We start from the raw sequence: 10,228 nt of genomic DNA on the forward strand, positions 1-10,228 counted from the left end.
TTTCGTGTGGTCTGGTCTTAAACCTTCAACAATGGGGACTGTATGGCCCTGGGAAAGTTGTTTCAATGCCTGACTGTCCCCTGAGGGTTTATGTAGTCTGAACATTTCTAAATTCAACTTATGTCTATGGTCTCTTATCCTCCTACCATGCAACACTGTGTAAAGAATGTGTCCATTAGGCTTGTGCAGATTTATTGGACACTCAAAGCTTGATTGCTATAAGTTGTTTTTTGAAAGTCTGTAGCCCTTCAGAAAGGAAGTTGCACCCCGTCCATGTTCCTTGCATGCTGGCTTGTTTGAGTTGTTAACCTTTGTAGTTAACCTGGAACTACCATAATCTTCCTATTCAGTCACTTGAACAACTCCATTTAGACTGTTAACTCACTTTCAATAAGCTGTTTAATCTCCAGTGTACTGTCTTCTAAACGTTATAGCTGCACAAATCCAGTAACTAGCCAGTGGAACATGTGCATAGCCACTTTATTTGATGCTTCTTGACTAGATCAAAACATGATAAATCTTGATGACCAGTCAAACAAGATGCAATGTCATGTGCACTTGGCTTCAACTGTAAGTTTACTGAGCCTATGCAATATAACATGAAGTTTGTCCCTAATGGGCAAAATAAAAAAAAAGGCCAGTTCTTGAGTCTGTCTAGTATGGCATAGAAGGTTGGTCCACATTCACATGCTAGTTCCTTAAATACCTACTTTACTGGGGAAACTGCCAGGGGAAGTGAAGTAGACTTTTTTTTTCAAAACAATGCTTGTGCTTTTTCTTGTTTTTAGTGTTCAGATTCAAGAGCAGAATATAAACCAAACTCTGAAGCTTTGGGACTCTACCTGAATGCATGAATCTCATCTGAGTCCTGCCAGTGACAATGTAATCCTATGCAGATTTGTTTCAAGAATGACTAAATTTCTGCTTCAAGAGCTATTGCTGCTATGTTTAAGCACTTTCCTTGTTCTGTATGTAGCTTGTGTTCTTCTAAAGGTCTACACAAATGTAGAATGGTCATGACTCAAACTGTGGTGCAGTATGCTAGTTTTGGTACAAGTGGTCACTGACCGGAGAAGCTGAGCCAGGGTGAGGTTCAGGAATTCCCAGCTACAAAAATAAAAACCTAAGGGTTTAAAGTGACTGTGCAGATTGTATTTTCCTAAGTCTAGTATAAAAACCAATTTGACTTCTATCTGTATGATGGAGTATTTTTTTTTCCTTCAACCTTCCTAGGGAAAAAAATTTGAGCTTTAATACATGGCTAGTCTTCTTTCATGCTACAAACTGCATTTTCACTCCTGTTCCTTGGAGGGAGCATTACTATGTTTGAGACTGGTGGGGTGCATCAGGAAATCTGATCCAGCTAGAAGGTGAAAACTATAAAAAAAGACTGGAATTTTAGTCTGAGGAAGGGAATGGGAGCATCTCCCTGGTAGAGAATGAGACTGTAGTTTGTGGAGAAGTGTTTAGGTCAATTAAACTAGTCATGAAGTCCTGTCCTAATTAACCTAAGAACTTTGATTTGGGAAGATATGTGGAAGTTTAGACAAACCCAATTTAACTTCAGACTAATAAGTGAGCAAAAAGTGTCAAATGTAATTTGTTTTACATGTACAGGATATATAGTAAAGTGGTAAGTCATCTCAATCAGATGAGCAGAGGCTCCATACTATTTTACTTCATTATCTCTTGCAGTCTGAAATATGTCAGTCTAAAATGAGCAAGTACCTGACTTCTTGGTCCCTATATTTAAGGGACAGTTTTGAGAAGAAAAACTTGTGTAAAAATCTGAATCAGTGCCTCGGTAAAATGTCTTTCCTGGCATGTTTCCATCAACTGATTTTGTAAAGGTTGGAGATGGCATATAGTCTTCCTGGATTGTAGTTGTGTAGTATGTCTGTGCAGCTAATGCAAAGTCAGCCTCTATTAATTTTAAAAGCTTAATGAGGCATTACAATTGCTCAGAAAACTAGAAAGGAGTCACAGCAATTAGTGATCTTTCAGTATGGGATTTTCTAGGTGTATCTTAACTACAGTAGTAGAAAAATATAAGCTATTCCAAGCTCCAGAGTTTTGTTTGTTTAAACTTTGTGTCAGACCTATTACGTTGTAGTAGCATTCAGTCTCCTTAAATTGAACAAATCCTTGTTAATCTGTAGTGATTAATTGATGAGGAATAGTTTGAGTCATTCTTACAGACTCCTTTCCTGAGTAACCATTTGATAGATGGTGATATGAGGAAATAGTTATAAAAGAAATATAAATATAAAGTGCAGTAAAACTATGGTATTCAATGGTGAAACATTTTGCTCTTAAACTGTTGCTCCCTTATCTTTCTAGTCTTTCACTAGTGACCTTGGTTCCAAAACAGAGAACTGGCTACCTCTTTCTCCCTTTACAGAATACCTTGTTTGGTACAGAAACACAGTTCTTTGTGTGTATATGCCTCCTTCCTTCATATAAGGAATTGCTAAAGAATTTAAGAAATGGGACTAGCAGTATACTTTTAGGAAAAAAAAAATATTAACAAAATGCCAGTGAGATAAATAACGATTCTGAATTGAAATACATCATTCACTTGGCAGTATGCAAAAGGTCACTTCAGAGTTCTTTGTCCTGCAACAGTATAATATTGAAAATAAGGAATATACTAGATTCAGATCTGACTATGCAGTAAAGATTATTTGAAAGAAATTGTGCCTGTATTGTACATGACCATCATAAAGCTCTGCTTATAAGCTCACTTCTCTGTTTCAATTTGTGTCTAAACAGGGGGAAAAAAAAAAGTACTTGTTGCATTTTTAAACCCATGATTATGGATGTTTTTATCACCACCTGAAATAGTGTTCATTCAGGGAAAATGTCTAGCTTAGACATCCTATGTGGCTTACATACTCTTATGAATAAATTATACTAGATGGTTATTTTATTATTTCAGTCTGTGTACATACAAAATCCTTCCTGCCCCAAGTACCTTAAGAAAAACTCCCTTTTTTAGGCAGAGATGGTGTTTTGGATAGCTTTGGCTTGGGAAGTGTACAAGTAGCAGGCCAGCATCTCAGTATTGGTTCCTTCATCCTTTTGCAAAGATAATAAGAGATAAGTATACTGATCTTGCATCTTTTTATCACTGCGTAAACCATCATGTGGCCGGAACTCTAAATGAAATTAAAATACACAGGATTCCTGGCCTTATAACTCTGAATGAAAATAAAATATGCAGGATTTCTTACTGCCCTTAACTTGTTACTGGGCGTAAAAGGTAGCTGCTACATGTCATGTGGCATTTTAACATCAAGGGATTTTATCTGTCTTTTACACCTTCTAGGAAATGAAACAAAGTGTTCAGCCTTTTGATAAAACATACAGGCTTCTGTTTTGCCTCATCATTTTATTTAGAGCTTAGGAACTTTTAACCTGTTTATTACCATGACCCCTCTGAAAGCTTAAGTTATGCTAATAATTATTGGTCCTACTGGAAAGCTCATGGCTCCCTAAAGGTTAAAGACAGCAAGGGCATTCTGCTAATTCCATTTCTAAACACCTCTGCCCTTTACTGGTATGCATCAAAGCATGTAGTATCCAGCCAGAATGATGGACTTTCAGCCTCTCGCATTCAGATGGGTATGTTTTTTGACTTTTGTATTTCAAAAGTTTCCTGTAGACTGTGGTATTGAAGTAGTATAGTATTTGGGCTGCATTATCGATTTCCATTGTTCATATTATGTCTAAGCATCTTTGGTTATAATGAGTTAATTTTAATTAACAGTGCTATCCTAGCATTGATGTAGCAAAACACCCGTCTCACCGAGATACGTTCAGTTTTAACTTTAAATTATTATGCCTCAGACATGATTTTATACTCAGTCAGTGTTTATTCAGTACAGTACAGCATTGAAATATTTGTATTTTGCACAAAGATTACTTCTAGTCTCCTTTGCCTGGACAGCATCTGGCTAGTTGAAGTGCTAATGCTTCTATGGATACATGCACATGCTGTGTTGGATTTACTTGGCAAGGTTTTGGTAGTTGGGGGCTACAGGGGTGGCTTCTGTAAGAAGCTGCTGGAAGCTTCCCCTGTGTCCGACAGAGCCAATGGCAGCCGGCTCCAAGACAGACCCACTGGCCAAAGCTGAGCCCATCAGTGATGGTGGTAGTGCCTCTGGGAGAACAGATTTAAGAAGGGAAAAAAAAGTTGCTGGGGCACAGAAACTGCAGCCAGAGAGCAGCGTGAGAAGATGTGAGAGAAACAACTCTGCAGACACCCAGGTTGGTGAAGGAGGGGAGGAGGTGCTCCAGGTGCTGGAGCAGAGATTCCCCTGCAGCCCGTGGGGAAGACCATGGTGAGGCAGGCTGTCCCCCTGCAGCCCAGGGAGGTCCACGGTGGAGCAGATATCCACCTGCAGCCCGGGGAGGACCCCATGCCGGAGCAGGTGGGTTCCCAAAGGAGGCTGTGACCCCGTGGGAAGCCCGTGCTGGAGCAGGCTCCTGGCAGGACCTGCGGATCTGTGGAGAGAGGAGCCCATGCTGGAGCAGGTTTTCTGGCAGGACTTGTGACCCTGTGGGGGACCCACGCTGGAGCAGTGTGCTCCTGAAGGACTGCAGCCCATGGAAGGGACCCATGCTGGAGCAGTTGGTGAAGAACCGCAGCCCGTGGGAAGGATCCACAATGGAGAAGTTGGCAGAGGACTGTCTCCCATGGGAGGGACCCCACGGTGGAGCAGGGGATGAGTGAGGAGTCCTCCCCCTGAGGAGGAAGGAGCGGCAGAGACCAGGTGTGGCGAGCTGACCCCAACCCCAATCCCCTGTTCCCCTGCGCTGCCGGAGGGAAGAAGTAGAGAGAACCGGGAGTGGGGTTGAGCCGGGAAGGAGGGAGGGGTGGGGGGAAGGTGTTTTTAAGATACAGGTTTATTTCTCATTATCCTACTCTGATTTGCTGGGTAATAAATAAAACTAATTTCCCCAAGTTGAGTCTGTTTTGCCTGTGATGGTAATTGGTGAGTGATCTCTCCCTGTCCTTTTCTGGACCCATGAGCCTTTCGTTTTATTTTCTTTCCCCTGTCCAGCTGAGGAGGGGAGTGAGAGATTGGCTTTGGTGGGCACCTGGTGTCCAGCCAGGGTTGACCCATCAGACAGGCAAACTACTTTGCTTGAAACTTGAAGAACTGCTGTTTTCAACTGTGCTTTGCATCAAGGTACCCCAGAACATTGCCTTCCAATATTTAGTATTTTAAGGAGCAAGGGCTTTCAGTGAGATTGTCCATCAGGATGCCATTTGTTTTCATTGGATTATTGTTTTAAGCACAATTAGATGAGACTTACTACAGCTTAAATGGTTATGATGGCACTTGTGTCATATGTATGATGGCACAAGTTTCATAATGACTTCTGTCATTTTTGTGTGTTTCAGAAGTTAAAGAGTGTAAACTGTGTTGCACTTTTTTTTAGAGAAGATGATTTATTTTTACTTGGTAGGTTGGAAAAACAATTTTGAAGACATCTTACAGGTATATTTATTTATGGTCTTGTTCCTGATTTTTCTTGAAGAGTGTTAATCACATTTATGTTACAAAATATTTATCTAGCAATCTTATATTTTGCATTTTTAAAGTAGTATAACTTTTTGCTTTTAGCCTTTATACACAACTGCAATCCCACTTAAAACTGCACTGAAGTTAATCACTATTAAAAAGGATTTGTTATGATCTGCAGCATGCCTTAACTTAGAACAAGACGACTTAACTTTTTAAATCCCCTGCAAAGAAGTTACATCCTTAGTTGTAAATAACAAAATACTAAAGTAAAATGGTGTACTAAGAGGTTTAATAGGCTCTACAGTTCAGTAGTTAACACTGCATTAAGATTGGGTATTCTCATTTTAAAAACAGACATCCCTCAGGCTACAATCAAAATTCATCATATCTTTTAGTCAAAGATTTATAATTCAAAGATACACTTCCTCTGTCAGTATCCCCATTTCTTAACAATTCCAATAGCTAGATTGCCACAGTTGCCCTCAACTCCAAACTTTAGGTAAGGGTTTTCACACAGTGTCAAAACCAGGAAGTCTTTCATTTTGACATAGAAAGATGCTCCTGTTATGAATCATCAAATGTAAGTTTACAAAAGAAAGGCAATGGCACTGCCAGGTTCTCTGAGCTACTTTAATTTTCCTCTGCTGCCTGCTCTGGCTGCTTACTCTTTGTTTGCCCAATATTTAAGTGGAGAGAGATCAAAGTTGCGGTGGTCCCCAGTTCACGGAAACACTTTGGCTTAAAGTTAAGTATGTGCCCTGAGTGGTCCCATGGAACTCAATGGTACAGCTATGTTTAAATTGGGCTTGGACAGTTGCTGGGTATTTTATTGAATATTTTGGGGCTATCTTCCCCCAAAATGAGACTGTATCATGACAATGTGATCAAAAGGTGCTCTAGAAAATAGAGAACTTAACAAAAAGATAAGTGGAAATAGTAACACAGCTGGAGTTCAGAACCCTTTCTAGCACTGTGTCAAATTCAGGGGAGGCTGGCGTGCTAGAAAAAGCACATCCCTGGCAAGATCAGATGAGACACAGTACCATAAGATATTTTTGAAATGGCAGTGGGCAGAAGGTCCTGTGCTTAGGAGAAGACTATTTTCTGTTATGCAGCTGGTTGCAATTTTCTTCCCCTACCTTGTCTTACTCTCGTCAGTTTACCCAAGGTACTCATATAATCCATTTCCCCACTTTGCTCACTAACCTCAGGCTGACTTTAAGACCTAACAGAATACAGATGCTTGTGAACAGTTTCAGTCTGTCGATTTGGGGACAGTTTTGCTCAAGTTCAGTTCCCTGTCCTATGTCACCTCAGCAGCCGACTGTTCCTAACTCTGTGCACAGGCTGTTCCTCCCAAGCTCTATCACATACTGCAGGGTTTCCTTTTTCTCAGGCGTTGCCAATCTCCACAGACAACCTCCCTTTTTTTGATGCCCTTTCACTCTTTTTCTGATCATTCACTGCCTGCTGTTCCTGAAATGCCAACCCACCGCTGTCCTCCCCCATTCACAATTTCCCACTGACCTATATCTTCCTTATCTCACTCCCACCTACTCTTTCACTTAGTAAATAAGCAGAAGAGAGTAGTGGAAGTAAAAGCACCCTTTCTTTCTGATCTGCTAAATGAATTCATTTCAGAACCTGAATTTTCCTGTCCTTTGATAAAAGAAATGGAAAAAAAACCCCCACCCTCCAAAACCCAAGCAAAAGAAAATAAAAAATCCATTTCATCTCCCTTTCATCTCCTATCTTTGTCACAACCTCGTGCTTGAAAATACAGCATCTGTTCTTACAGAAGCTTCTGTGTCTAATTTTCACCCTTTTTTAATGGAAAACTTCCCAGAATCACAGAACAGGTAAGGTTGGAAGCGGCCTTGGGAGATCATGTAGCCCTACACCCCAGCTCAGAGCTTGAGCAGGTTGCTCATGGGCATGTCCAGTTTGATTAAGACTCCACAGTCTCGTTGGAAAACCTGTTTCAATGTTTGACCACCCTCACTGTAATTAAAAAAAAAAAAAAAAATCTTTAACAGGAATTTCCTGTATTTAAATGTTCACATTGCCTCTAATCTTGTCACTGGGCACCTCTGAGAAGAATCTCAGTGTCTTTAGTCTCCCCATCAGGTATTTCTACCCATTAAGATTTGCCCCCCCCCCACACCTTCCAGGCCTTCTGTTAAGGCAAAAACTTTCTCCTGTCTTCTTCTGGAATCCTTGTGCCTTCTGTAAAATCAAAGGAGAGTTAAGTCTGAGCTCTAGGACCCCTGAGATGGGCTTTGGTAGTTTTCCTGTTCATAGTTACTCTTTTCCTGCTTTCTCCAGCTAGTGTTTGTAGCTACCAAAAAGCACAAACTATTTAGGACTAAAAGGCTGTTTTCCTGTGACTTGTGTGTGCTATAGCAGTTGATGATGTGATGGTTTAAGAGAAGAAAAAAAAAAAAAAAAGCCAGTGTTTTGAACACTGTCTTAGAAGAATGTTGACCAGAATGCCACCCATCCATTGCTAACTGGTACCTGTTATCCTAGTATTTGTTTAGCTATATCTAAATGGGTTCCTAACATTCACTGTTCTTGTTTTATTGTCTTGTTTTCACATTTTCCAACTGTAAGGCTGCCTCTACCCTAGCAACTTTTTCCTTCAGGGAGTGTCTGTGAGAGATACTTCATGGCTTGAGACACTGGGTCAGTGAAACAGCTGATTTGACCTTACAGCTTCTTTGCCAGTTACAAAACTAGCTTTTTAAAAATTCAGATTAACTTCTCTTTCCAAACAAGCTGCCATTGTCATTGCTGTTAGGTTATGGAATTCTAAATTAAGTTCTTGGATAAATAAAAAGATGTAACTTGATGGATGCAAAACTCAAGACCCTTTTTTTTTTTCTTCACAAAGCACCTAGATATGTGCTTTTAATGCCATCACTCTTTGCAAACAAACTTATTGTAGAATTTTATGTCAAAAAGGTGCATTTTGAACTTCATATGTAGCAGCTATTATTTAACAGAGCAAAGAATGAAGGGGCCTGTAGCTTATGTACATTCTTTTCTGGTTTCTATCTTCCCTCCTTCACCACCCAAAAGTGTTTACAGAGAGGTGCACTCGAATTTCAGTTACTTTTCTGTTGTCTTTCACGTAATTGTATTACAAGAATTATATTTGCTGGGATGCTGCAAACCTCACTGGTCATCTGCCATGGGATCAGGAAGGAAGTTTTCCTACTAGGAAAACTTTCACAAGTGCCTCTTACACCTATGTTTCATAGATACTTTTCCATAGTAGTCTCTTAGCCCAGTGAATGTAGGAAAGGAAGAGGGACTCAGAGAAATAGATGGACATTGCAGATTATCAGAGGTGGTTTTATCTGTGTTCTGGGTCACAAACTCAGTCCTGTAAGTTCCAGCCTCAGTCTGCAACATTGCATCAGCATCCAGCAAGGTGTGGAGGTTAACAGCCCTGCACTGGCACTGAAGCAGTAGCCAGCTGCTTGAATTCACCTCTGCCTCTGCTATTGTTCATCTGCATGCTCTGATCAATATTTGATAGCATAATTGTCTGAAGAGAGACCAGCTGCCCAGTTTGAAAAGAAAGAAAGAAATAAACCTGGAATGTTTACTTGGTTCTCAAGCCAGAAGTGTCCCAAGGTACCTTATTTAAAATGGATGCTGTTGGACATAATGCTGAAGGAAATGCAAAGATGTGGAAGAATTTTCCACTTTGAAATTTAGAAGTATGTATCTGGCCTTCTGTCATCTTGATATAGATCAAGATCTGACGTTTGTCTAAAATAAGCCTCTAGATGTAGCAACATCTGCATATTTTCTTTGTATCTTTTGATTCACTGATGCCTTCTGCAATTTGACAAATAAATTTTCATTGATTTTTGTATTTAAAAAAGACTTTGCTTATTCAAGCTAAGAAGTGTATTCTGTTTTATCACAGATTTTTCATCATGCACTACAGAGTGGGAAACAGCAAATAGGTTAAAAGTTAGGAGTTGTTGGCAATAATGTAATCTCTGGAATGCCTCTGAAAAAGTCTGCTTAGTTTAGTTGAAGTCAACTATCCACTGAACTCAAAAGGAGCTGATTAATGTTAGTTTTACCGGACTTTGGTGGAACTCCATTCACTTTGGTAATCATAGGCTTCATCTCAGGAATTAATTAGGTGCATCATTTTGAAACAGAAAAAGAAAATAAATACTTGCACATTCCAGCTCTAAAATCTCTCCAGGCTCCAGGACTAACTTTTTTTTTTTTTTTTGCTTCCTCCTCACGTGGTTCAGACGTACTGGTATAAAAAGGGGCAAAAAATTGCTACCGTTTCAAATCAGTACTTTTTACTCTTGCTCTTTCCTCGTTCAACAGAAACGTGGTCACGCGGTTAGAATATTTATAACTAAACCGCATTTTTAAATGCCTTTAGCTTTTTTTTTTCAAGTTACTGTCTTCGGAAAGATCCTCGGGGCTCCCTCCCGCGTAGGCTCCGAGCGCAGTATTTCAGCACCCTCACAGCCGAGCCTTTTATCCGCGAAGGCGCCTTATACCGGATTTCTGGTTCCTTCAGCCTGACGACGGCGGCGAGGAGCGTGTCCTTCCCTTCCCCCCCCGCAGACCCCCGGTCCGGTGCCCTCGGGCGCGGGCGGGACGGGGCGCGGGACGCCAGCCCTCAGCCGCCAGCCCTCAGCCGCTGCCCG

This window comes from Haliaeetus leucocephalus, unplaced genomic scaffold (genome assembly GCF_000737465.1).
Source record: "Haliaeetus leucocephalus isolate CR32 unplaced genomic scaffold, Haliaeetus_leucocephalus-4.0 Scaffold992, whole genome shotgun sequence".
Lineage (NCBI taxonomy): Eukaryota > Metazoa > Chordata > Aves > Accipitriformes > Accipitridae > Haliaeetus > Haliaeetus leucocephalus.